The 24,311-nt window shown below is 43.1% G+C and overlaps 1 protein-coding gene across 4 annotated transcripts in view; it reads left to right on the top strand.

Annotated features, from left to right (window-relative positions):
* The window catches only part of PKIB (cAMP-dependent protein kinase inhibitor beta), a 59,251-nt gene that overhangs the window by 12,174 nt on the left and 22,766 nt on the right, over positions 1–24,311 (top strand). The gene's annotated exons all lie outside the window — the stretch shown is intronic.

The raw sequence follows: 24,311 nt of genomic DNA, 5'->3' as shown, positions 1-24,311 counted from the left end.
CAAACACTTATTGAGACTCCAATTTGAATGTTTAAACTGTGAACAAAATACCAGGAAAAACCCACCACTAATTCTGTGGCATCTGCTTTCTGGAGGAAATTGCACCCTCATTTTCTAAATTAGAGGAACAAAAATAACAGTTAATTATATATTTAATTTTTTTCCCCCTCAGATCATGCTGCTTTTCGTAATAAATTGCCAGAAAATAGCTCATAAACTGTCTGTATTTCTCGTCTGGGGTGCTGAGTTTGCGGGATGTTCACTTGAATGCCGTGGGAAAGGCAGCCGCCTGTGGGAAGGGGCAGAGCTGGGGTGACAGACCCACAGGTGGCTCGAGGAATTATGGAATCATAGAACCATAGAATGTGTTGGGTTGGAAGGGACCTTTAAAGGTCATCTAGTCCAACCCCCCTGCAGTAAGCAGGGACATCTTTAACTAGATCAGGCTGCTCAGAGGCTCATCAAGCCTGGCCTTGAATGTCTCCAGGGATGGGGCCTCCACCACCTCTCTGGGCAACCTGTTCCCGTGTCTCACCACCCTCAGAGTAAAGAACTTCTTCCTAATGTCTAATCTAAACCTACCCTGCTCTAGTTTAAAACCATTGCCCCTCGTCCTATCGCTACGTGCCCTTGCAAACAGCCCTCCCCAGCTTTCTTGTAGGCCCCCTTCAGGTACTGGAAGGCTGCATAAGGTCTCCCCAGAGCCTTCTCTTATCCAGGCTGAACAAAACCCCTACTCTCTCAGCCTGTCAAGGCTGAACAAGGTCTGTCAAGACTGAAACAAGTGTGTCAAGGAGGAATAAGGTCTGTGGCACATGGAAGGGGATTGAGGACCCTTTGCTGTGTGACATTTGGCCTTGGTGCTGTGCACGGTGGCTTTGACAATGGGCTTTGATGGTAGGGGGCAGAGGAGTGAGATAAAAGGTCGGGGTGGTTTGGTTTTATAACCAAAATGGGCAGAATGGATCTAATGAGACCTTGTGGATACTTCTGGTTTGTTGAGGAGAATGGTGGCTGACTAAATGAATGTGCCTTGGCGACAGCAGTTGTACCCGGTTGTCATCTCATGTTTCGGGAGCTGTGGCAGGTGTCCCGATTCAGGTTGCTTTCCTTCTTCAAGGTAGAGGACATTTTGAATAGCCTTTGAAATCTTGGATCTCCCCCTCCTCCATTTAAAAATTAATGGATGCTATAAAAATACCAAGGCTAGAACATTTCCTCTGGTCATAAATTTCCTGTAGAAAGACTGCTCCGTATTCAACGATTTAATGCTGGGACTGGTACTGGCGCTTGGGTTTAATAGAGTTTATTAAAATATCTTTACTATTCAGAAGAATGAAATTGTACTAGTGGTTTTGCGCTATTTTGCACTGTGTATGCAGTACTGAATTGCACTGTGTGAGGCTGCTTCTGTTTTGGTGGTAAAGACTTATCTTATTCTCATCTCCACAATTCAGGAAGAGCTCTGGTGTTCCAGTGTACCAGTGGATCTGTATAACCAGGAAAGATACTTCTAATCAAACATGGAAATCTGTAAGAAAGCTCATTTTAGTGATCAGATGCATCTGCCCTTTTCCCATCCACTAACTCACAGTTTTAATGGATCTGGGGCGGCACAGATTTGTAACTAATCCTTGCTTTGAATCAGCAGTGCCTCCTCAGATAATGTAGGAATTGTACAGAGCTTTAGATTGATGGATAGTTCAGATTAAAGCAAGCGAACAACCAAACAAACAAAAAACCAAACAGATCAAAAGAGCTTTTCTACTACTCCACCAAATTGATTACTTCTGGTTCAGAAATTCATTTAAACTTTTCTTTTTATCTTTCACAACTTGATTTTGGAAAGGCATTTTTACTATGTAACCCTGATTTTTTTATTTGTGTTTGTTTCTCTGGCATGGAGTAATGAGTGCAGCTATCCAATCAATCCAGAATGGGCTTCAACAAATCCCAGATGTTGGTGCGCCGCATAGCAGTACCTCCCAGCGGTGTAGCAAGTACCTCCTTCTCCACATCCAAGAGCGTGGGACATGAGGAAGGGGAGAAAGACCTGTAGCTATTTGTCTGCTGCTTGTGGTATCACATCTATTGAGCATCACACCTCTGGCTTCAGCCTCACACCCCCACCTCAGCTTGGTGGTTTCGCAGCCATTTGTGGTCCCAGTCACTGCACTGTTCTTCAGCCTTTTCTCCAGCCTGCTGATGAGCCACATCCGGCTGTCAGAGCTGATCTGTGCCAGGGTCTAGGTTGTGGCACCCCACAGATCCCTCCATGCTGTAGTTTGGTGGTGATGCTCCTCCCAGTTGGTTATGGGGCACCCTGCATTGGAATTGTTGCCCTGTGGCTGGAGGCCATCCTTCAGCTGGTCATCTGTGAGGCAGGGGCAGGTTTTCTCATGGATCTCCAGCTTGTTCTTGCTAAAATGGGAAAAAGTTACCTTCTGAGTTGTGAGATGAAGCTTTCAAAACACGGAACAGACAACCGTGTCACCAGGAAAGTTTATTGAAAGACTGAGGAGTTTATGTTCTTCTAATGAGGCAAATGAGTGATGTACTCTGGATTCAGTTGTGCCAAGCGGATGATAATGGAAATTCATTGTTTGTGAAAAAGTTTATGATCCCGGAAACATTTATTGGCAGGTATGTAAAACATGCGGCACAACGCAAGTGTTCTGCCATCGCACTGACTGGGCACTGTTGTTTTACTTGATTTGTTTTTCTCTACAGCCACTGAACTACTCCAGGTCCATTGAACCATTTGGGGTCACTTAGTAAGCGACCTGAAACCACACTCTACTAAATACAGCTTTCCTGGATACGTAGGTTCCGCTTATTTTCTTGCCACGTGAAATCTCAGGAAGGTTACTGGTATATCCTGACTTGGATTTTTCTTTTTATAGTCATTTACAGTTTCAGATGAAATTGCCACTTGCACTGGTAAAAGATGTAGCGTGAACTTGCAGCTCATTCTCCTTTGACTAAGTTATTTTGTCAGTGTCAGTTTTTGATAGCTGGTACCCATTTTTCAACCTCCAATTCTGTAGTTGAAAGACCACAATTCCAAGAGAGTAGTTGATTTGTAGGTATTCATCCCTTTTTCTTCATCCAGATGTAATTTTCATATATCTATTGAGTATTTTGACAGTTAGCTTGCAGATGTGTTCAAAACGTATGTCTCTGAAGAACCAAATATTAGCTTGTGAAAGTGAGGACAAAAACTGAGAGGACAGTGTAGGACTGGCTGACCGATGCATCCTAAGAAGAATGTGTGGTGGGAAGAGCCTGAGCGTTGGGCACAACCCCCTGAGCAATGGTATTTGTGGCAGGGTAGCTTTTGTGGTTTTAACAGACATGATACTACTGCTAAATACCTGCTGCCTCTTTTCCTTCATGCTGCCCTCAGAATTCTTCAGAGAAGCAAAAAATCACTAAGGACAAACAGTGAGAGAAAACTCAGCACGTTGAAGGAGAATTTGGCTGTAGAGCTTGGACATCCTTTAGTGGGAATGGGCATGCTTGAATTGCTGTGCATGAATATTTTTTCTGATGTTGAACAAAACCGTGAAAGGAACTTGGCTGAAAACATGAAATCTTGAGGACTGTGCCATGTGCTCCTTCGTTTCCATGAGATGTATCCTACCCTATGCAGCACTATTTCTACTGGGCTTTTAATGCATTTTTTTGGAAGCAAAGCATCTTTAGAAGAACTTTTTAACAGCTCTTTCAGGAAGAGTTTCCTGCCTCAAGAGGTACTTTTAGGCAGCTTAGACCCACAACTCATCAAGGCCTTAAGGAATGGACCACGCAGGACTTGAAGGGCAGTGTGTTGTATTGGTGCCTGTCTGCCTTGTTGAGCTTGAGGGTAAATGAGGGTGAATTTGGCTTCTGACATAATTCAGAATATTTGTTATAAACTGTGCCTGGCTACATTAGCCTCTCAGATGGATCTCTGCAGCACAGTGGTACACTGGCTCTGCTTTTTCTTTGGTGGTGTCCTCCATACCAAGGGCAATAAAAAATTCTGGAGGTCTGCCTGCTCGTGGCTGTAAAGCTGCGTGTTTGATTGATGTGTGGCCTGAACATATCCTTGTGTTGAGCATTGACATATGAACTGTGGTCAGAACAAGCCAGCGCATCCGTCCTTTTTCTGAACATGGGTAAAGGGAAGATTTCCTTCCTGGAATGAACAGAGGGAATGCTGTTGCTGTGCATTCCTGAGAGAGAGATGGACCAGGAATAATACCTGGTGAATTTACATCAGAATTGTGTTCACTTAGAGGCTGCTGAAAGCTGCATAAGTACTCCCCTATCATTTAAGTGGTGTATGTAGCAGAGAAGAGCAAGAACACCACCAGATTGCCTGAGGTTTGGTTTCACAGCACACTGAGTCTGGAGGTTACCTTCAGTTATCGTCAATGTGACATCCTTGGACACGCTGTGTGCCACCGCTTCCTTCCGCTGTTTTGTATCAGGTTTGATCTCAGTGATATCAGATGTGGAAAAACATGCGGTCAGTCACAGCCTGTTAGGTTAAAAGAAATGTTAGCAAATGCGATTATAGAGGCTGCATGATGGAGACCCTTGTGCTAACAAATGCGATAGGTTCTTGCGCAGAACAGTTTGGGTGGAGGGAAGGAAGGAGAAAGTGTGATGATAAAGTGACATGAAATTGGGGAGGAGAAAATGAATGGTGAACTTGAGAGTGACTCTGGACATAGGACAGTAGTTTTCAAGCATACTTGCTTCTCTTCCAGCCTATCATCCAGGCTTCAGCCATTGACATCAGTTATGCTTTTTTTTGGTTTTTGTTATTTGCTACATGCAAATATAAATGCTGTGGTTTCATGATGTGTAAAATTGCATTCCCCTATTGATAGCACCAAGGAGTCTTGCAGGGAGGGATTGCAAAGCACTTGTAAAAATCCCATTTGATGGATGAAGCTGTAACGGAGTACATAGACATTAGAGCTGGCCTTTAATGATTCCTGCTTTCCGTCTCCTGCTCTTTGCAGAGATGCTGTTGTTCCACTGAGAGCCAAGAGGTGCAGTCCTAACCCTCAGGGAACGCCTTGGGCTGTAGCTGTGTCTGGCCTGTATTGTGCAAGAACTAAGGCTGAGGAAAACCTTTTTCTGCCTCTGCCGTCCCTTTCCACCTCTTTAGGGATCAGATATGATTTATTAGCTTCCCTGGGACCACCTTCCCCTCACCTCCAAATGCCATTTAACCTTTAGCACGCCCTGGTGTGCCAGCAGATTGCTTCAGCTGAACATTGGCAAGTTACCACAAGCTGCTGCTAGGGTGGGTCTGGGTTTCTGACATCCTTTTCTTTCTAATCACAGGTTTTTTTAAAGAGGGATTTAGTTTTGGAACTGCTGACTTCAGCTCTCACATCTATGCTGATAGCTTTATTTATGGCAGATACAGCACATAAATTGTCGTGTCCTGACTGCCCAATGTAAGGGATGTCTCTGCAGGCAGGAGAGCAGGTGGTGTTTCTTTGGGGCATTTGACTTTTATCAGTCAAGCATCACCTCAGCATCACCTTGCTTTGAAGAGCACCGCTTTAGGAATTGATTGCTCCTGTTGCTGCCCTTTCAGAAGGGCAACCTGCAGCACTGCAGGGCTGCCTCTGCAGCCACCAGCGGAGAGTTGCTGGGCTTCGGAGATGATCAATATGGAAAAACCTATGTGTTCACCTCTTTGTCCACTGTGAAACTTCCCATTTTACCATTCAAGCAAGAGTTCAGCACAAGTGGATGGGTCATACAGTTTCAATAGGAAGATAAAATTGATAATCTTATGTTCTTTTCTGATTGTGCTCTTTCAATCTTTGGAGTACTTTTTCATTCTTTAATGCTTCTTTGAAATCAAAAAACTGAACTGAATGAACAGTTAATAGGATCCTTTCCCATTTTCATTGGAAAGCTGTAATGTCTTATTAGCCCAAAACACCCTTGTAATTTTCTACTTTCAGATTTTTGCTTTCTACGCCTCCAAAATCAGCAGCCACATTTGACTTCTTGCCACAGGAGGAACTAGTCCTTCACCTCTGCAGGGGATTGCTGTGGGCCTACTTGGAGGTGGTCACATACACCAGCCTCTGGGGATGGAAATCAAAACAGAAAATGTTTTTTTTTTGTGGTCTTCACTGTTAGAAAGTTGATGTTCTGCCTCACCGCAGCACCAGGCAGCAAACACCGGAGTAGAAACGTTGGTGTGCTGTGTTGTTCCGCTGCTTGGGTGTCCAGAAAGGAATGGGTTTTCTTAAATTGATGTTGACTAAATGACCTGGACTGCTCTTTGGTATGGAAGGGGAGGGAAGTTTTCCATTTGCTTTGAACTGACAGAATGGGCATTTCATTTGTTGGGGGGTTTATTTTTATTTTTAGATGTTCTTCCAGATCATAAAAACGGTTGAACTGGCTGAGAGACATAAAAAATAAGTGCCTGGAAAAACACTGTGAACACATGAAAGTACTATCACCTCTATATTCTCCACGTGTCCAGCGCTCAGCAGCTCACGGGTTACTTGAGCCAGATGCAGTGTCTTTGTGTTTAATAGCTGTTGATAGATTTTGCTTTCTTCAGTTTTTTAAATTACCTTCTCAACATTATTAATTACCTTCTGAACCTCTCAATCACCTCTTTAGATTGAACCCAGTTTTTAGACCCAGGATAGATTTGCCACAGACATCCAGAAATTGCTCCCTGAAGCCACCTGCATGACATCAAGTTCTGTCTTGGAAACAATTGAGATTTGTTGCTTATTGATTCTGTGGACATTTGAAATGCTAAGATCGTGTGTAATGGAAAGCAAACCATAAAACTGTGGAGGTGCGTGAATTTGCAGAGTGTTGGTTTCTGACACAGATCCTGACCGAGGCACAAGACATCCACAATGATGGGCCCAGTCTTCTCAAAGCCAAGCCTCACTGCATGCCAAAACATAAATGTTTTGGATGTCACTGCTACCTCCTCATTACCCTCTGCCAGTTGATGTAGTCGTCTCCTTGTCCTTACCCCAGCTGTAGCCATCGCTTTCTTGTCCACTTCAGGTACGTAGGGATGTTGCCAGTGGCAGGGTAGGCGGTTTCGAAGGCAGAAGTATTGCCCATGTGCCTCTCAGCACACAAAGAAATACTGAGGTGAGAAAGGGTGTTATGTGCCGTGAACACCCATCAGATCATCTACCTACTCGCTTGCTTTCAGAAGGCGTACACTGAGATGTCCCAGAAGAGAATGAAGCAGGAACTAGTCACAGCTCTGGAAGAAACAGAAACAGTCCTGGTGATTTTTAAGATCCTGTTGAGGAGAGCAGAACTCCTTCATGTTGTGTTTGAACGTATGAAGAAAATATATGTTAGCAAAACATCTAAACTTACATAATTAAAACTAACGCCTAATGAGATGATTTTTACACTGTATCATTTAACTTAAGTTCCTCGAGGTCCCACATGAGAAGTGCAGATACCAGCAGTTCCGCAAGTCCGTAAGTAATTCAGCAGGTACTTACAGCCAGGACTGTCAAGGGAAAGACGCTTAATTCGGCCTCATTAATATAGATGGATTTGGTTTTTTTTTGTTTTTGAAAAATTGTTTTTCTCTTGCTGAAAAAAAGCTTCTTTGGGGTGCTCATTCCTGAATGTTTAGAACAGATTTTGAGTTTGAAATGCTTATCAATAAGTATTAATAACACTGGGTATGGGAAAGGATTTTTACTCTCTGCATCTGTGAAATTTCTTTTGAAAGTAGTAGAATGCCCTTGCTTACTCAAGTTACTGGTAGAGCAAAGAACTACAACTGTAAATAGATGTGGCTTAAGCATAAGACTAATCAACTATAGACATTTTTTAAACCTTGATAAAAGAACTAATGAAATGTAATTTTTTTACGTATTTCACTGCAGATAATGCTTATGACACAAGTTGTGTAGCTTAATAGTTTACAACACGGGACCAGAAATTAAATTGACCTCCTTTATCTGTTCAGATGTAGAGCCCACATCTGTATGTGTCTGGGAATGGTAAAAATGTGCAAATTTATAAGCTCCATCCATTTTTGAAAGATAATCTCCTCAAATATGAGTTTACAATGTGGAAATCATGCCTGCCAATATCCTTCATGTTCAGCATCGGCTGTTTGAGGAGGATTAAGTCATTGTGCATCCTCTCAGGGTTCAAAGATGCTTCACAGAAGGCAGAATTCCTCGCTGCTAGTTCAAGCCTGTACAAAATCCTCCTCTTCGAGCCCTGTTCTGCATCTTAAGATCCTAGAAATGCTCCCCCTGACTTCAGCATGAGTCAGACCAAATATTCAGTCCATGTTAAGTTCACATCTTTGTTTCTTTAATATAGACACTTTTTTTTTCCTTCAAAGCTTCCAAGGACTGTATAGGCACCATACTGAAGTGGGGAACTGTCACCGAGGTCAACATAATTATACTAGACCCAGGAGGAATCGTGATGAAGGATTTTTTCATTGGAGAGACCATGTCTAAACCTCTCATAAAAAGGACAGAGGAATCTCTAAAGCTGCTCTGCATGCACGTTAAATATGTGCTATAAAAGCACTGCACGGTCCAAACCGATGCCATATTTATGTATTTCAGAAGAAAGAGCAAGTTGGCCTCTTACAGCCAAAGCGATGCTGTACTTGCAGTCATAGACAGGAAGCCTAAGGAGAATGGTTTGTCCGTAGGATGAAGTTCTGGTCCTTCCCCTGCAGTACAGCTGTACTCGGCTGGTAAGCTTGTGCTTTTCAATAGTTGGCATAAAATGCCTTTCAGCAGAGGTCAGCACTTTGGAGGCTGCTCCTAAGAAAGATGCAAACTCGCCTGAAGGCAGAATGACGCAACTGGTAAGTACATCAGGAGCCTAATTGTGGGGGCCTCCAGTGTCTACAGGCCCCCTGTTTCTGTGTGTGATGGGACAGAGGTGTCTCCTGTAGGTTACCTTTCTGCAGTCCATGGGACAGACGAGGAGCAGGTGCACTTGGATGATAGGTGTTTAGCGGTGCCCTCACCCCTCATTCCAAAACAAGTGGGAGCTAGGAGTGGTTATGCCTTCACTGGAAACAGAAAGTGAACAAAAATTGAAAGACTGCAGCTGTAAGATGCCATTTCTTTCTAATCTGTTGACATGCCAGTTGCCTTTTACGTTTTTATCTTGAGAATGATTGGGAAAGGCATGGGTACCTTGGGAAAACAGTGGCAAGTGAGTGTCTGGAGGATGCACTGGTATTTGCCGTGACTTTCTATGATGCATAAATCAAATATCAGGGACCTTAAGGCTGTGCTCAAAAGTATTTGTCATTTAATAGCTCTCAGTAAAAATCACATTGAAATCCCCCAGAAGTGTCCTTTTACTCTGAATAGGTCAAATTATTTGATCACAAGCAGAAGTGAGGATGGGGTATAAGAGAGGACACCCCCACCCCAAGGTGCGCTGGGCATCCCCCTTGTTTGACCATCCGGCTAGCTGGAGTAGAGGCTTCTGCACAATGCTCCTGTTCATGCGTTTCACGGGTGGGGAACAGCCACGGGAGAGGGTAAGGCGCACACATCCTCTTAGCTGGAGTCTCGGGGGACAAAGGGAGCTTTGTGTGTGGGCTGGCAGGGAGCAGCGACCTCTCCGGTGACTTGTCCCTCTCCTGCTCGCTGGGGGAGGTGGCTCTCGCCGGGGACGTGCGGCTGAAACCCTTCCCTGGTGCAGTTGGAGAAAGGGAGCGCTGGGCTGCAGCAGGTAGTAATTCCTTTTACATTTCACAGCTAGAAAGTAGCGGTTGTTCAGTCTAAATTCCAGGTAAATGAATACCATAAATCCTCTCTTAGGAGACAGGCCTCTGTCTTCAAATGTTTTTGTGCCTATTCGAGCAACTTCAGGCTACGCCACGTACAGCAATGGGCTGAGTGGGTGCCCTTCTTCCTGTGCTTCGGAGAGATGTTGTTTTTGACATTTTCAAGTTTAAATTTAGTACAGCATCAGCCTCATCAATCACAGTATGAAGACAAACCCAGTCAGAGAATCCAGGCTTTATCTTTGCTTTTTGCTCTTCTTTGAGACACAGAAAGAGAAGGGTAAAAAAGCTATCAAGCGTTTCTAGGCAATAGTACTGACACACAGAAATGAAAACTGGACTAGGGAAAAAAAAATCTTTACCATAGGTGCCAGGGATGGAAGTCTGGGTCTGAAAGGGGAACTCAGAAGACAGACTTTTTGACTTCTTTTGTTTCTTTGTTCTGCTGTTCTGATTGTGTTTGCTTTTTATGGCCCGAACTTTAAGCATGCTGATTTTATTTCACTACAATTTTACACTCGTATAAAAGGAAAATATATTATCAAATCTAGTGGTTTTGTGTTTGTACTTGTATAAATAGCTGTTTAGCAAGCTATTTATTAGTTATTTCTACTGTATGTATGGCATCAGGGGATAAAAGAGAGTCACAGTGTAGATGTGTATACATAGAGATTGTATTCCTAACGGAGCACTAAAAAAACCCAAACACAGCCTGAAAGGAACATGCCACGTCCACAGTCCAGTATTTGGTATTTGAAGCTCATACACGTAAGGACAATCTCAAAGGAAGGCAAGCTTAACAGAAAGCTTCACTTTAGCACACATTTCAGAACTTGCAGGACTGGCAGCTTGTACAGCATTGCTGAGTCAGCTGCGTAAGGGTGAAAGATTTGTGATCTTACTGTCAGCAAAAGCGTATGAAGACCTGCTAGAGAAGGTAATGAAAATACTGTTGACGTTTTTGACCCTCGCCGCTTTTTTTTTATGATGATGACCCTTAATTTATAAATGGATATGGAAAACAAATGAATCATCGTTTTGCAGTGGCAATTATAACGTGATATTCTGTTCCTTAACTGGGTTTTTCCTGGGTGCCTGTGTCCGAATGCCTTCCAGGCTGAACTGCATAGTTAATTAGTTATTTACGACAAAGCTCTTTAAGGGCGAGGGTGGACTGGTTTTGTGTGTTTCACTGCACGGATTATGTTATTGTCTTTAAACTAAGGATTTGGGAAGGGTATAGTCTGAGGCGGATAAAGCCCAGGAGGCCACCAGCAGCTTTCTCAATTGCTGTAACAACTCACTTGCACTTTCCTGATATTCCCTTGCCACTTACTTTTGCAAAAGATACTGGATGTAATCGAAGTATAGTCTCTGATTCTCGCCAGAATCAATGGATCTCTTTTGCTATCGATTCCTATGCAGTTTGAAAACCGTGTCTGGGCCCTGCCATAGCTTAAAACTCAATGATGTCAGCTGTTCGTGACATCTTAATTTCGATTTTGGACCTTTACCTTTCCGTTGTGGGGGGGTCTGTTGCCCTGTCGCACAGTAATTCCATTTACTGTGAGACACACATCCGAAGTGCAGCTGAATAAATTTAACTTCCACGCTCTATGAAAGTAGATTTAAAGCCCGACTTCCTTACGGATAACAGGACACCATGATCACTAGTGTTACAGACAGTACGACTTGTGGTAGCAGTTCGTGTGCACCTAATCTGTTCTGGTGGGTCAGCAGTGACAGAATGGCAAGAGGGGGTGAGCAGGTTCTCATGACTTCAGCAAGCTTAGTAAAGGGCATCTCCTTACCTCCTTAGACTCGTGCAGTGTCTACTCCTGTCGTTTTCACACTCATCTCCAGGATGCTAGAAGAATTTCTAAGCAAATTTGTTACTAGCACTCTGGCAGTTGGATATCCCAACTTTTGTCAGTCAATGGCATTTGCAAATGCAGTGGCTCTCCTATTCTGAAATCACATTGAATAAAGACGAGGCATTGCCAGAATAAATGATGATAGCTGTGACTTATTTGAAAAATAAAATATAGATGGAACAGAAGATGACAGAGATGGAAGGCATCTGAACAAAACCAGTCCTTTTAAAAGGAAATTTAAGTAGTAGTAGACTTTCAAATAATGAAAGTAGCGATAATTTGGGATAGAATCAAATAGGAAATATCAAGACTATCTTGGAAACACTGATGAAGTAGATTGAACTTTATTATTTGCTGGGATTATTTTCATCAACAGGTAGCCATGTCCTTGCTAGGATGATGAGAGGCACCAGATGTTGAAACGGGTAGAGGAGCCAGCACAGCACAGATAGCCCAAAGGCTGCTGGGGTGAAGCTGTATAAAAAAAAGCAACTCACCAAAAACCCCAGAGACATCATCAACTTCATCCGCTCTTTGGCTGCTTGATGCGTCTGGAGGGCTGGTGGCAGAATGCACTTCAGAAAGCCATAGTTCAAATCTAAATACAAACATTGTTTCCTTAAACATGCTCCTTTTCTTTTACTCACACAGAAGAACACAACTGTAATCAACTAAACTAAATTGCAGACTGGGAAAGCAAAAAGGGAGAAAGCAGCTGATGAAATTTCTGTGTTTTTTTTTTTTTAAATTTGAGGGGAAATGTGGCGTCCGGGGAAGGTGGAGAGGCACTATGGTAGGCATGTTTCTGTTGTGTTTCAGCAACCAGAGCGTGGCTGTATTCTCAGAAGTCGCAGTTAATACTCTGGGAGGAAAATGCAACATACCATTTACATGCCAGCTGTACTTGGCTGTTTGTCACTCTTTTCAGCACAGAACCGTTGCCCTTTTTTATTTTCTATCACTTTTGTAAACTGATAAGAGAATGGGATTGTATGGAGGATCAAATGAGAAGATTACAAGGTACAATTTCCATTTTTGTTATAAGAGAGCATCTTAGTCTCAACAAGAAACCTCCATCTGCAGTTTTCCAGGAGCCTGTTTCTTTAAAAAGATGTTTTCAAGATTGATTGGTATCAGGTGTGCAGTGCCATGTGATTCAGACGTTACTATGGTGACCACTCTTTTTAGATAAGATGTCGGAGACTATAATTGCACTTGCAAAATCCTGTGCACAGTATGATAACCTGCACGGAAATAAGCCGTAGACTCACTCAGACCTAGGTCTATCCGTGTGAATTTGCTGATTTGTGACTGCAAGCCACCAAAGATTGCATGCTGACATTTGAGGGAGATTTCTCTCCCTTCTCCCTTTCTGTGTGACACACAAGCAGGATCAGCTCTACAATATAAGAGGAAGGACAGGGTCCTTTCAGCCACCACCCCTCCCCAAGCCCTTTTGAGTCTGTGGCTCTTTCTGCATCTCAGACTAGCAGATACGCCTGGTTGTTGCTCTGCTGATGTCCCTGTCGCTCCGCTTGTGTCCACCTTGTGCTAGGGCATGTGAAAAAAGGTGGTTTACTGCCATACTGGCACCTCTGTGGTTGTACTGTAGACGGTGGCAAGCCCAAAATGCCTTCTCTGCCTTCCGCAAATCTCTGACCAGTGATTAAAATTAAATTATCCTTCAAAATGCTGCTTGCTCACTCGCTTATTAGTGTCCTAACACTGCAACCACACATTTGCCCTTTTACAGTGCAGCCAGTAGTAATGCTACCCATGTTCATTAACTTCTGCAGGGTTAGGGGCACAGGTTAATTGGCCCCTCTGTCCATTCACTGCTTATGTCTGTACAAAGGCAGTTTGACCTTTTGGCTACCACAGCCTGTAGGTTCCTGGGTTTCTGCTTCAAGCCAAAGAAGTTGTAGTTGACGTGAAAAGTAATGAGCTCACAAAGCCTACTAGCTTGAATTCTGCATGAGTAAGATGAAAGGAAGAGTTGGTAAGGAGTGAGGAAACTATGACGTGGGTTCAAGGTCAAGAGGCGAGGGCTGAAGGAGCAGTAGAGTTAGAGGGTAACATTCCTTCCTGCCCCCATTCCTCCATCCCAGCTACCGCTTCTCAGCAGCAGCACGGAGCTGTGGGCTCAGGCTCCTGTGGTTGCCCTTAGACAGGATGGTACGAGCTGCAAAGGGAATCCCATTTTCCGTGACTTGCTGCATTTTTGCTCTTTTGGTCTCCTCAGAGGGCTGGACCCTAAGGCCACAGCAGCAGAATAGACCTACAAGAACATGTGTTGGTGTATCAGACTGTTACGGGAGATCAGATGTCAGGGAAAGGTTTACTGTTGGAAAAGAAAATTTCCCTGATGAAGGAAACCTTTCTGATGAAGTCTTGCACATTCCTGCAATTTTAATAGGGCTTGATCCTCTAAGTTGCTAAATAACTTCAGCTCTCCCCAATACCTGTGGAAGTCAACAATACTCAGTACTCTTCAGAGTTAAGACTAGAAAGTTCACTATTTGGACCTGTTGTGTCCTGGTCGTCCCTCTTAAGCCTACAACTGCTATTTTGAAAGATGAAATTCAAAAATAGGATAAAATAAATGATTATGGCCCCAGTTATGCAGAGTGCGTAAGTATGTGTTTTTAAGCAAGCAACTACGAAAATTAAACACTTGATTGAGTGCTCCTGTGTACTGGAACTATGCAGAACAATAGTCTGTAGTGCTACAAATTGGAGTTAAAGTGGCATTTGATTGTATATTGCACTTCAGTTTATTGATTTGACATTATCCCCTATTGTATTTGAGTTGTCTTTACTAGGCTCCAATACAATAAATAAATGGGACGTAGTCAAATAGTTAAAGGTGAGTGTAGTTAGCAGCCCTTTAAGTCAACTTTGTCATGTCCCCACTGTATTAAGGATGTGCCCTTCAACTATGCTGGGAGTCTTTAGAAGCCAGAGTTACTCCAGGGGTCAAGTTCTTAAACTGAATTTTCCCATTGACTTTTAATGATATTCATGAATGAATTTGAGATCAATGAGCTGTAAGGGACATTTCCAAATATGGAAAAAATGAAACCAGACCATAATACAGGCATCGAGCAGTTTGAAAAATTAAATATCGGAAGCAGATAAAGAGCAAAAGAAGTCAGACTTTGTATAGCATAGAGCTCAAACACCAATACGGAGACGGATTGAAATCTGAGGGGATGGTAAACATAAGCATCTGTCCTTTCAAAGACCATGTTTGTTAATAAAGAAATAACAAGCATGTTAATTGGCTGCTTTGCATCTAACTGCATAAATAAGACTGGAAAATGCCAGCCAAAACTACTACAGACAGGAGACTCAAAACCTGAATTGTTTGGCATAAAAGTGAGAGTTTCCACAGCTGGTTCCTTTCTTGAGAAACCTGTGACACAGGAAGTGACTTAACTCACTAATTATTGCCTTATTCTTTGCGGTTTTACTTCTGTTGCCCTGATTTCTTGCTTCTCTGTGGGGAAGGGCTTTCCCTTCTGATTTTGCTGTGTTCCTCTGAGCAACAGAAACACACAACAGAAAACCATCTGGAAAACAGACTCAGTGCCAGCCCCATTCAGAATAAAAAAGCTGATTTTTGATGCCTGATTTGGAGTACCACATGCTCTGCTCTGTGCGTCTCACAGCCGAACTGGAAATCTGTCGCCATGCCCAGTTTCCAAAAGATGGAGGCTCTTAGAATACAAAATCCTGTGGCATCAGTTGACAGTTCCCAATCTTTTGCACACCTGTCGAGGTGAGATGCTCAACCCGAAAACTCTTGGTATCTGTGACCATCTTATCCTGCTTTGTGCATTGCCTGCAACAAACTAAACACTACTCACCAAGTAAGGTGCACTCGTTAGACCATGTCTACAAGACTGTGTCCAGTTTTGCCCCTGCTTTACCAGAATGATGTTGATAAACTGGAGCAGGAGGCGACCAAGTTGGTTGGGGAAGGAACATTTGCCCTGTGAGGAGAGGCTGAGGGACTGGGGCTTGTTCAGCTTGGAGAAGACTTCGGGGGTACCTGAGAGCAGCTTTGCCATACCTATAGGGTGTTACTGAAAAGATGGAGCCAGGGTCTTTACAGAGTTGCACAGCAGGAGAACAAGAGACTATGGTCATGAACTAGAACAGGGCAGATTCAGACTTGAGGTAAGGAAAAGCTTATTCTTCATGAGGACAGACAAGCGCTGGCACAAGTTGCCCAGAGAGGTTGTGGAGTCTTCATCCTTGGAGATATTAGAAAGCTGACTGGACAAATCCCTGAGCAGTGTGATCTGAATTAAGCATTGACACTGCTTTGAGCAGAAGGTTGGTGTAGATGACCTCCTGAGGTCACTTCCAACCTGAATTTATTCTGTGATTTTATGTCACCAAGTTTTCAGCCTTGCTTTATCCTCTACTTCTGGCTCTGTCCCAGACACCTCCTCCTGGCTGCATATTCTGTCCTGCTCTCAGAGGCCTGCAGCAATGGCCTCAGAAGCCTACGAGTAATGCAGGATAACACTGCTGTTCTCCACCGAGTCAGCCTTGACATGATGAAAAGTACGCTGGTTTTGAGATGTTGACAAACTTCTATTTTGACAAAGCCCTACTTTGTGTTCATAAGGGAGTTGCTTAGCCAGGACTTGTAGGCAACCGTCCAAACAGTAAAATCTTTGCTTTCCTTTCATGCTGCCGCCTGTTTTCTTTAGAATGATGTTCTGTTGTGTTTAGCTTTGCTGCTCATCTAGAAGCTAGTATTTAACTTCTCAAAATGATGGCTGGCAAGAATCCATTGCAATAATTACCAAGAAAGCTGAACTGCATTCCAGCAAACACCTAGCTGACGTAGTTTAATAAAACAAAAATGAAGTTTTATTTCTGCTTCAACAAATGAAGAAATAATACTGTCTAGTGTTCTAGCCTCAAATAAGTTCAAAGAACTTGTATTCAGGGTCCAAAATAAAGTGGAGCAATTTCTGGGAGCAGGAATGGTAAATGATCCAAAGACAGCGGATATATGTTCATCTAGGCAAAAAGACAGATGAAAGGCCCCTTACAGCAAAATAGTAGTCACTGTCAAGAGGCTTAGCGGCTTCCAGCATCCGGGAGGTGTACAACGTGTTTCACACCTAGTCATCACCTTAAATGATCCTGTACGGGAGTTCAAACCTTTGTGCCAGTCTGTCCCTGTGGCCTTGTAAACCTGCTCAGTGAGGAAGACGGTTCTGACCAATGCTGGAAGAGTAAATTATTGATTTCCACCTGGCTGCCTCAGCCATTTACTCCCATCTGAACAGAAGAACTTTGTTTTGTTAGCTTGTTTTCACTGTGAAAGAGGTCATCGCTCCTTTTTTTTCAGGATACTGACATTTTAGGATATCCCTAAATTTTTTTGTGTTTGATATTCTGAAGGAAGCATCAGTGGACTATGGCCTCCAGGAAGCCACCAGAGTCTGCTTCCCTCGTCCCTAGAGGTATTTAAAAGACAGGTAGATGTGGTGCTTAGCGACATGGTTTAGTGATGTTTTTTGTCAGTGTTAGGTTGATGGTTGGATGTGATGATCTGAAAGGTCATCTAGGTCCAACCTAGACAACTCTATGATTCTATGTCTCATTCACCCCATCTGTTTGTAAAGTATTCATCAAAGTCAAGTAGGATTCCTTGCTTTGATTTAATTAGGTTTTTGAGTTGTCCCAGAAGCAATGACCCTAATTAATTTTCATATGCAGAACTCTTTTTTAGAAGACAAAACAGAATAAAGTTTAACTAGTTTGTACTCTTCCTAATTATGTTAATTGTTCCCTTCCCATCCTCTGCTGACTTTGAGAAAAACTCAGAAAGCTCTTGCTTTTCTTCAGCGGCAGTCAGAATCCATACAGAATGTTTGCTAGATTGGCTGACAATAAGGAGAGCAACCAGAAAACACAGGGCCTTGAGTTGACAGTGAGGTAGGATCATTAGTTTGTCTGTCAAAAGTCATTTAATTTCATCCATTTATGCTGCCTTGACAACGGGTCTTCACTCTTTTCTTAGCAGTTGTTAAGAGTTCACCAACTTCAAATTTAGTGATTAACTTGGGATGAGCCTGAGAACTTCTCTCCAAAAAGGGAACGTGAACAAGCCGTTGCAGAGCTCGGGTAAATAGGCTTTCTCTGTGGTGAGAGGAACAAAACAGGGGCATTTTCTAATGTATGATGAAGTACATGTTTGTCAGTGTTTGGGGACTGAGGTGATAGTAGGAGACACACAGGTGATGTAGAAATGATAAACACAGAAACTGATGCTAAGAGTTTCCAAAATAATTGCATAATTATCTTCTATTTATTTTGGACACGTTAGTGGTCAGTTTTTCTCAAGCTGTGTGTGTCTAACAGCTTACACTGAGCTCCTTTACTTCTTTCAGGACTCTAACTCCAGTATTCCTGACAAACTAATCTATGCAGTGCATTTAAATTTCATCAAAGTCTGGCAAGAGGCAAATTTGTTTTTACTGAGTTTAGCTGTATTAAAACTGTCTAAAAACTCTTTCCAGAGTAAATAATCACTGTTTGTGTTTGGTACATGCAAATAATACATATAATTGAAAACTGACTCTTCAACTTTCTCTTAGTCTTGTTCCTTTATTTGTAGGTGTGGTAACGCCTCACTTGCAGGGACAAATCCTAGTAACCATTCCCTTGGGGAGATAAGAAGAGTCAAATGACTAGTTGCAGTGAGTTGCCATAGCATGTGGCAACAGAGGCAATTACAACTGTCCTATCATCGGATTAGCAGGTCCGTGTTGTGATTGATCTCATTTACTTTCAGTTACAAGAAGCATGTAAATGCCCTAAGATGTTTCGCGACTGTTGTCTCCAAGAGAACGGCATCTTGTTGGGGTTCTCTTTAGTGCTTTCTTTATCAGTCATTTGCTAATGCAATGCTGGCAATGCAAGGAAAATATTCTTTCAGAGAAATACTCAGGAGTTCCTTGCAGCATGGTCAATGTTTTCAGTGTCAAGCCTTACTTAAATAAACATACAGTGTTTTGGTTTAATTTTGTTTTGGTTTTACTTGTGTTTGGTTTAACCCCTTCCTAATAGCTCAGTGCTGCGGACGTTTTTTATCCAGCCAGTTGGGAGCTAATTAGAGGAGAGGACAGGTAAGAATTCATGGCTTGTGGGGACAAAATGAGCACAGTCATTTCGGTACTCAGCTGGAAATGTGGAAGTTGTGAATGCTGGACTGACTCCAAGGCTTCTTTATTCTTGTATAAGAAATAGTCACTGCATAAATTACAGGAGCAGTCTTTAGGTTTCAAGCATAATATTTTTCGTCTGTGTTTCAAGTGGTGGCCTGATGAATGACAGTCCTGAACACCAACTTCTGTGACATACTTTTTTCTTTCCCCCTCAAAGAAAATATTGTATTAGAGGTTACAGTGCAAACGCTAGGGCAAAACTTACGTTAACATCAAAACCGCAGAATTTCAGTTACAATACTGCTGCACAGTGGAAAGTGCTATTGCTCAACTTAATCTCTTCCCCAGGGATCAAAGCGTTCACCTAGGAGACAGCTCAAGGCAGTTTTTCTTCCCATCACTAGGTATTCTCCTCTGGGCATGTTTTCAAAAGGGGGAATAAACTCTGCCTGGTGATTTGAAGGAGTCATTGCAGAGGTGGTGATTTCTTCATCAGCTGAAGCGAGCGGTGAGTAGATGCAGGTGCTTCCCAGCAACCCAGAGCAAGGCAAAGTCTGTGATGGGTAGGATCCCTAGGCATGCCCTTCTCCCAGCTATTACCTGTCAGTTAGTTCCAGGTGGCTCTCCTGTCATGTATGAGATTTGTAGGTTGAAGCAGTTTTCTGAAGCACCCAACTTGGTAGAGGAAACTTTGGCATCTAGTTTTGCTGTCTGGCTTCTTTCTACTTTGTAGGTCTGGTACCTTGAGCAAAAGTGTCCTGGCATCTGCCTTGTACATACGCATGCTCTTGGCTGAAGAACGAAGAAAAACCCACTCCCATATGCTATGAAAAATTGTGGTGTGGGGAACAAGAAAAGAGGCAAGATGAGGTCCAGGGACAGTAGTGGGCCTTCATCATGACAGTCCAAAAAAAGCTTGACTTTGCATATGGCTGCTTGCAGTTAGGCTTGACTCCACGTTTATTCACTTTTGAGAGACAGGTTTTTTTCATCAGCTGTGGTGTGAACCTAAACAGTTCCATATCCAGTGAAGTCATCTCACCTTAATGACTGTGGCAACAGCATTTAGAGAAAAAAGAATCTGGATGACATATGTCATGGAATCATGGAATTTTTCAGAGTTGGAAGGGACCTCTAGAGATCATCTAGTCCAACTCCCCTGCTAAAGCAAGATTGCCTAGAGCACATTACTCAGGACTGCATCCAGGCGAGTCTTGAAAATCTCCAGAGAAGGGGACTCCACAACCCCCCTGGGCAGCCTGTTCCAGTGCTCTGTCACCCTCACCGTAAAGAAGTTTTTTTCTCATATTTGATCGGAACGTCCTATGTTCCAGCTTGTGCCCGTTGCTCCTTGTCCTGTCACTGGGAACTACTGAAAAGAGTCTGGCTCCATCCTCCTTCGACCCTCCCTTTAGATACTTGTAAACATTAATAAGGTCTCCCTGCAGCCTTCTCTTCTGCAGGATAAAGAGTCCCAGCTCTCTCAGCCTTTCCTCATAAGGGAGATGCTCCAGTCCCTCGATCATCTTTGTTGCCCTACACTGGACTCTCTCCAGTAGTTCCCTGTCCCTCTTGAACTGGGGAGCCCAGAGCTGGACACAGTATTCCAGTTGTGGCCTCATCAGTGCAGAGTAGAGGGGGAGAATGACCTCCTTCGACCTACTGGCCACACTCTTCCCTATGCAGCCTAGGATTCCGTTGGCCTTTTTGGCAACAAGGGCACATTGTTGGCTTATGGATAATTTACTGTCTACCAAGACTCCCAGATCCTTTTCTTCAGAGCTGCTTTCCAGCAGGTCCACCCCTAACCTATACTGATGTTTGACATTCTTCCTCGCCAGGTGCAGGACCCTACGCTTGTCCTTGTTGAACCTCATTAGGTTCTTCTCTACCCAGCTCTGCAGCCTGTCTAGGTCACACTGGATGGCAGCATGGCCCTCTGGGGTGTCAGCCACCCCACCCAGTTTGGTATCATCAGCGAACTTGCTGAGCATACACTCTGTCCCCTCGTCTAGGTCATTGATGAATATGTTAAACAATACTGGACCAAGTATTGACCCCTGGGGAACACCACTGGTTACAGGCCTCCCACTCGACCCTGCTCCATTAATCACAACCCTCTGAGTCCTGTCACACAGCCAGCTCTCAATCCACCTCACTGTCCCCTCATCTAGTCCACACTTCCTCAGTTTCCTAAGGAGGATGTTATGAGAGACGGTGTCAGAAGCCTTGCTGAAGTCAAGGTAGATGACATCTCCTGCTCTGCCCTCATCCAGCCAACCAGTTATAACATCACAGAAGGCTATGAGATTGGTCAAGCATGATTTACCCTTGGTAAATCCATGTTGACCACTTTCAATAACTTCCTGCTCTTGAACGCGCTTGGATATGACGTCCAGAATGAGTCGCTCCATTACCTTCCCAGGGACGGAGGTGAGACTAACTGGTCTGTAGTTCCCTGGGTCCTCCTTCCTGCCCTTTTTGAAGACTGGAGTGATATTGGCCTTCCTCCAGTCCTCAGGCACCTCTCCTGTTCTCCATGACCTTTCAAAGATGATGGAGAGTGGCCAAGCAACAACATCTGCCAGCTCCCTCAGCACTCGCGGGTGCATCTCGTCAGGGCCCATGGACTTATGGATGTCCAGATTGGCCAAGTGGTCTTTAACCTGATCTTCCTCTACTGGGGAAAACTCCTCCTCTCTCCAGACCTTCCCCCTTGCCTCCAGGGCCTGGTATTCATGAGGGACAGCTTTAGCAGTGAAGACTGAAGCAAAGAAGGCATTCAGTAGCTCTGCCTTCTCTGTGTCTTCCACCACTAGGGCGCCCATCTCATTCGTCAGTGGGCCTACATTTTCCCTACTCTTCCTTTTTCTATTGATATACTGAAAGAACCTCTTTTTGTTATCTTTAACCATGGTGGCCAAGATGAGTTCTGCTTGAGCTTTGGCCCTTCTAATTTTTGTCCTGCATAGCTTCACTACATCTTGGTATTTTTCATAAGTAGCCAACCCCCTTTTCCAAAGATCATAAACTTTCTTTTTTTTTCCTGAGGTCCAGCCAAAGCTCTCTATTTAGCCAGGCTCATCTTCTTCCCTGTCTGCTTGTTTTTTGGGACTCGGGGATGGCCTTCTCCTGAGCTTTTAAGAGTTCCTCCTTGAAGTTCCTCCTTGAAGTAAGACCAGCCTTCCTGGGCACCTTTGCCCTTCAGGACGGTCCTCCAAGGGACACTCTCAACCATGCTCCTAATGTCCTTAGACTTCAGTGTAGGAGATGTGGAGGTATCCATACCTAATAATACAAAATAAACGCAAATTACAAATAACCTGAAATTCCTTTATGTGCATAGGTAAGCATTTTATTTATAAACCTAAGTGCATTCTGGACATCGAGCCAATAATATATCGCATAGTCTAATTTTCATTTCTTTTAAAACTTCATACAAGATAAGTTGGTTGGTCTATAAAAGGAATGGTTCAGATTTAACTGAGCTTCTCAAGTGCACTGAACTCAAGTTGAAAAGACTTTCTTCATCTGTTAAAAAATGGATAAATAGAACTACTTATTGTAGAAAAAGTCAGCAAGTAAAGGTGTCAGCAACATTGTTATGGAAAAGAAATTTCTTGAAATAAGAAATGCAAAAGTTGTTTCTTGATAAATGATGACATGCCAGAATAGACTTTCCACAACCCAAACATTACGTTGTTTGGGAGATTCTGAATGCTCTCAGCCCTGCAAGAACAACAAAGTTTATCTGAGTTTACAGCAATAATCTGTCCTTACATATGTAATGGGCATACTTTCATTAAAGCATCCCGCTGCACATTAGGAAGCTGTTAGATCATTAGTTTATCTGGCACCAAGCCACTTGCCAAACTTGTAAGTGTGAAAGTGCGGTTGCTGAGTCACAGCTTTGGAAGCTGCAGTAACAGTTCAGAAAAAGCTATCCTTCAGCTGGTAGAAACCCTGGAGAGCTGCAAAGATGTATAATATATATGCTTTTGAACTTTAAAATAAAAAAGAGCCCATCAACAGACCTTTTGTACGTGCATGTTGTTTTCTTCCTCTCCTCAGCACTTGGGTAACTATAAAGCAGCTAAAATCAACACAGAAAATGTCAGGTTTGAAAGGGCTTGTGTGCAAAGAAAGCATTTCGGGCTAAGGATGTGGTTCAGAGCACTGACTGTACCAACGGTTTGTCCAGTAATGTGTCAGCTGAAGTAAAAGCATGGGTTTTGGTCTTCAGGTGAGCAACAGATTTGGAACAAGAGAGCATTTTAACTTGAGATAACCTTCACAGTTTTGTGCTTCCCTGCTGATACCAATCATGATTTATCGAAGGGAGGGGGAATAGAAGGAAAGAAAATAGGTTGGAAAGAGGGTAATGGGTCTGTAGCCGTTGCATTACCCCAGCTGGGTGTGTGTGTGCATCAGCGTGGTGGCAACCACGGACTTCCTTTCCGCTACTGCAGCACAGGTAGGTTTGACCCTGATAACATTTTCTCTCTCCCTTTATTCACACTAATCTCTTCAGATCCTAGTTCTTAATTAGAAACCCATTCTTGCTTTGCCTTGCCAACTATACCTGTAAAATAAATGAAGCATATCTGGTAACCAATGGTTAAGGACAGTCCTTGAAGTTTCTTCTGGATAGCATTAATTAAGCAAAACCAATAAAATAGGCATAATCAACAAGTACCAGATTCAGGGAAGATTGCAGTTTTTCCTGTAAATTTATGCTGTCTTTATTGTATCGGTTACTGTTGCAGAAATTTGAACCGGAGGTTGGGAAGTGGTACAATTTATTTTGCACTATTCCAAAATCCAGTAATCTCTCCATGACGAACCCCTATGTACTTCAAAATGCTGATCTTTGTATTACTATTCTTGTAACTTTCTGGAGCAGCATTTTTTATAACTAGTACCTGTGAACAGGCAGGGGTCCTCTGGGTTTCTACCAGAGAATGCTAATGCAAGAGAGAATATGGGGAAGAAAAGGTTATACCTGGCAAGTGATGAATTGTTGAATAGATTGATGTAGACTTTTGTGTCGTTTCATACTATACCCAAATATATACATAAGTGATTTGAAGGCTAACTTAATATAGCCATTTAAACAAATAGTTTCCTTTTTTTCCTCTTCTTTCTATGTCTAGGTTAAACATTTGAAATAGAGATGACACAGTACAAAAAAGGAATATGTATGCAGGCAAATTAATTTCTATTTCCGCTACCCGACTTTATGATCCTACTGACATCCACTGAAATGTCCCATTTTCACTTTAGTAACTAAGTGACTGGCTGATGTGAACAGTTTGTGGTAAGACCCCTATCTTAATTTCCCTGGTGTACATCCAGAGGAACATAACTCCCATGGGATTGCTCTGGATTTACAGCAGTTGAGTTTTACTCAGTTTGGGTCCTCTGTGTTGGAAGAAACCTATC

The sequence above is a fragment of the Larus michahellis genome, chromosome 3 (assembly GCF_964199755.1).
Source record: "Larus michahellis chromosome 3, bLarMic1.1, whole genome shotgun sequence".
Classification (NCBI taxonomy): domain Eukaryota; kingdom Metazoa; phylum Chordata; class Aves; order Charadriiformes; family Laridae; genus Larus; species Larus michahellis.
Note: the sequence above shows the minus strand (reverse complement) of the source record. Positions and strands in the feature narration are given on the sequence as shown.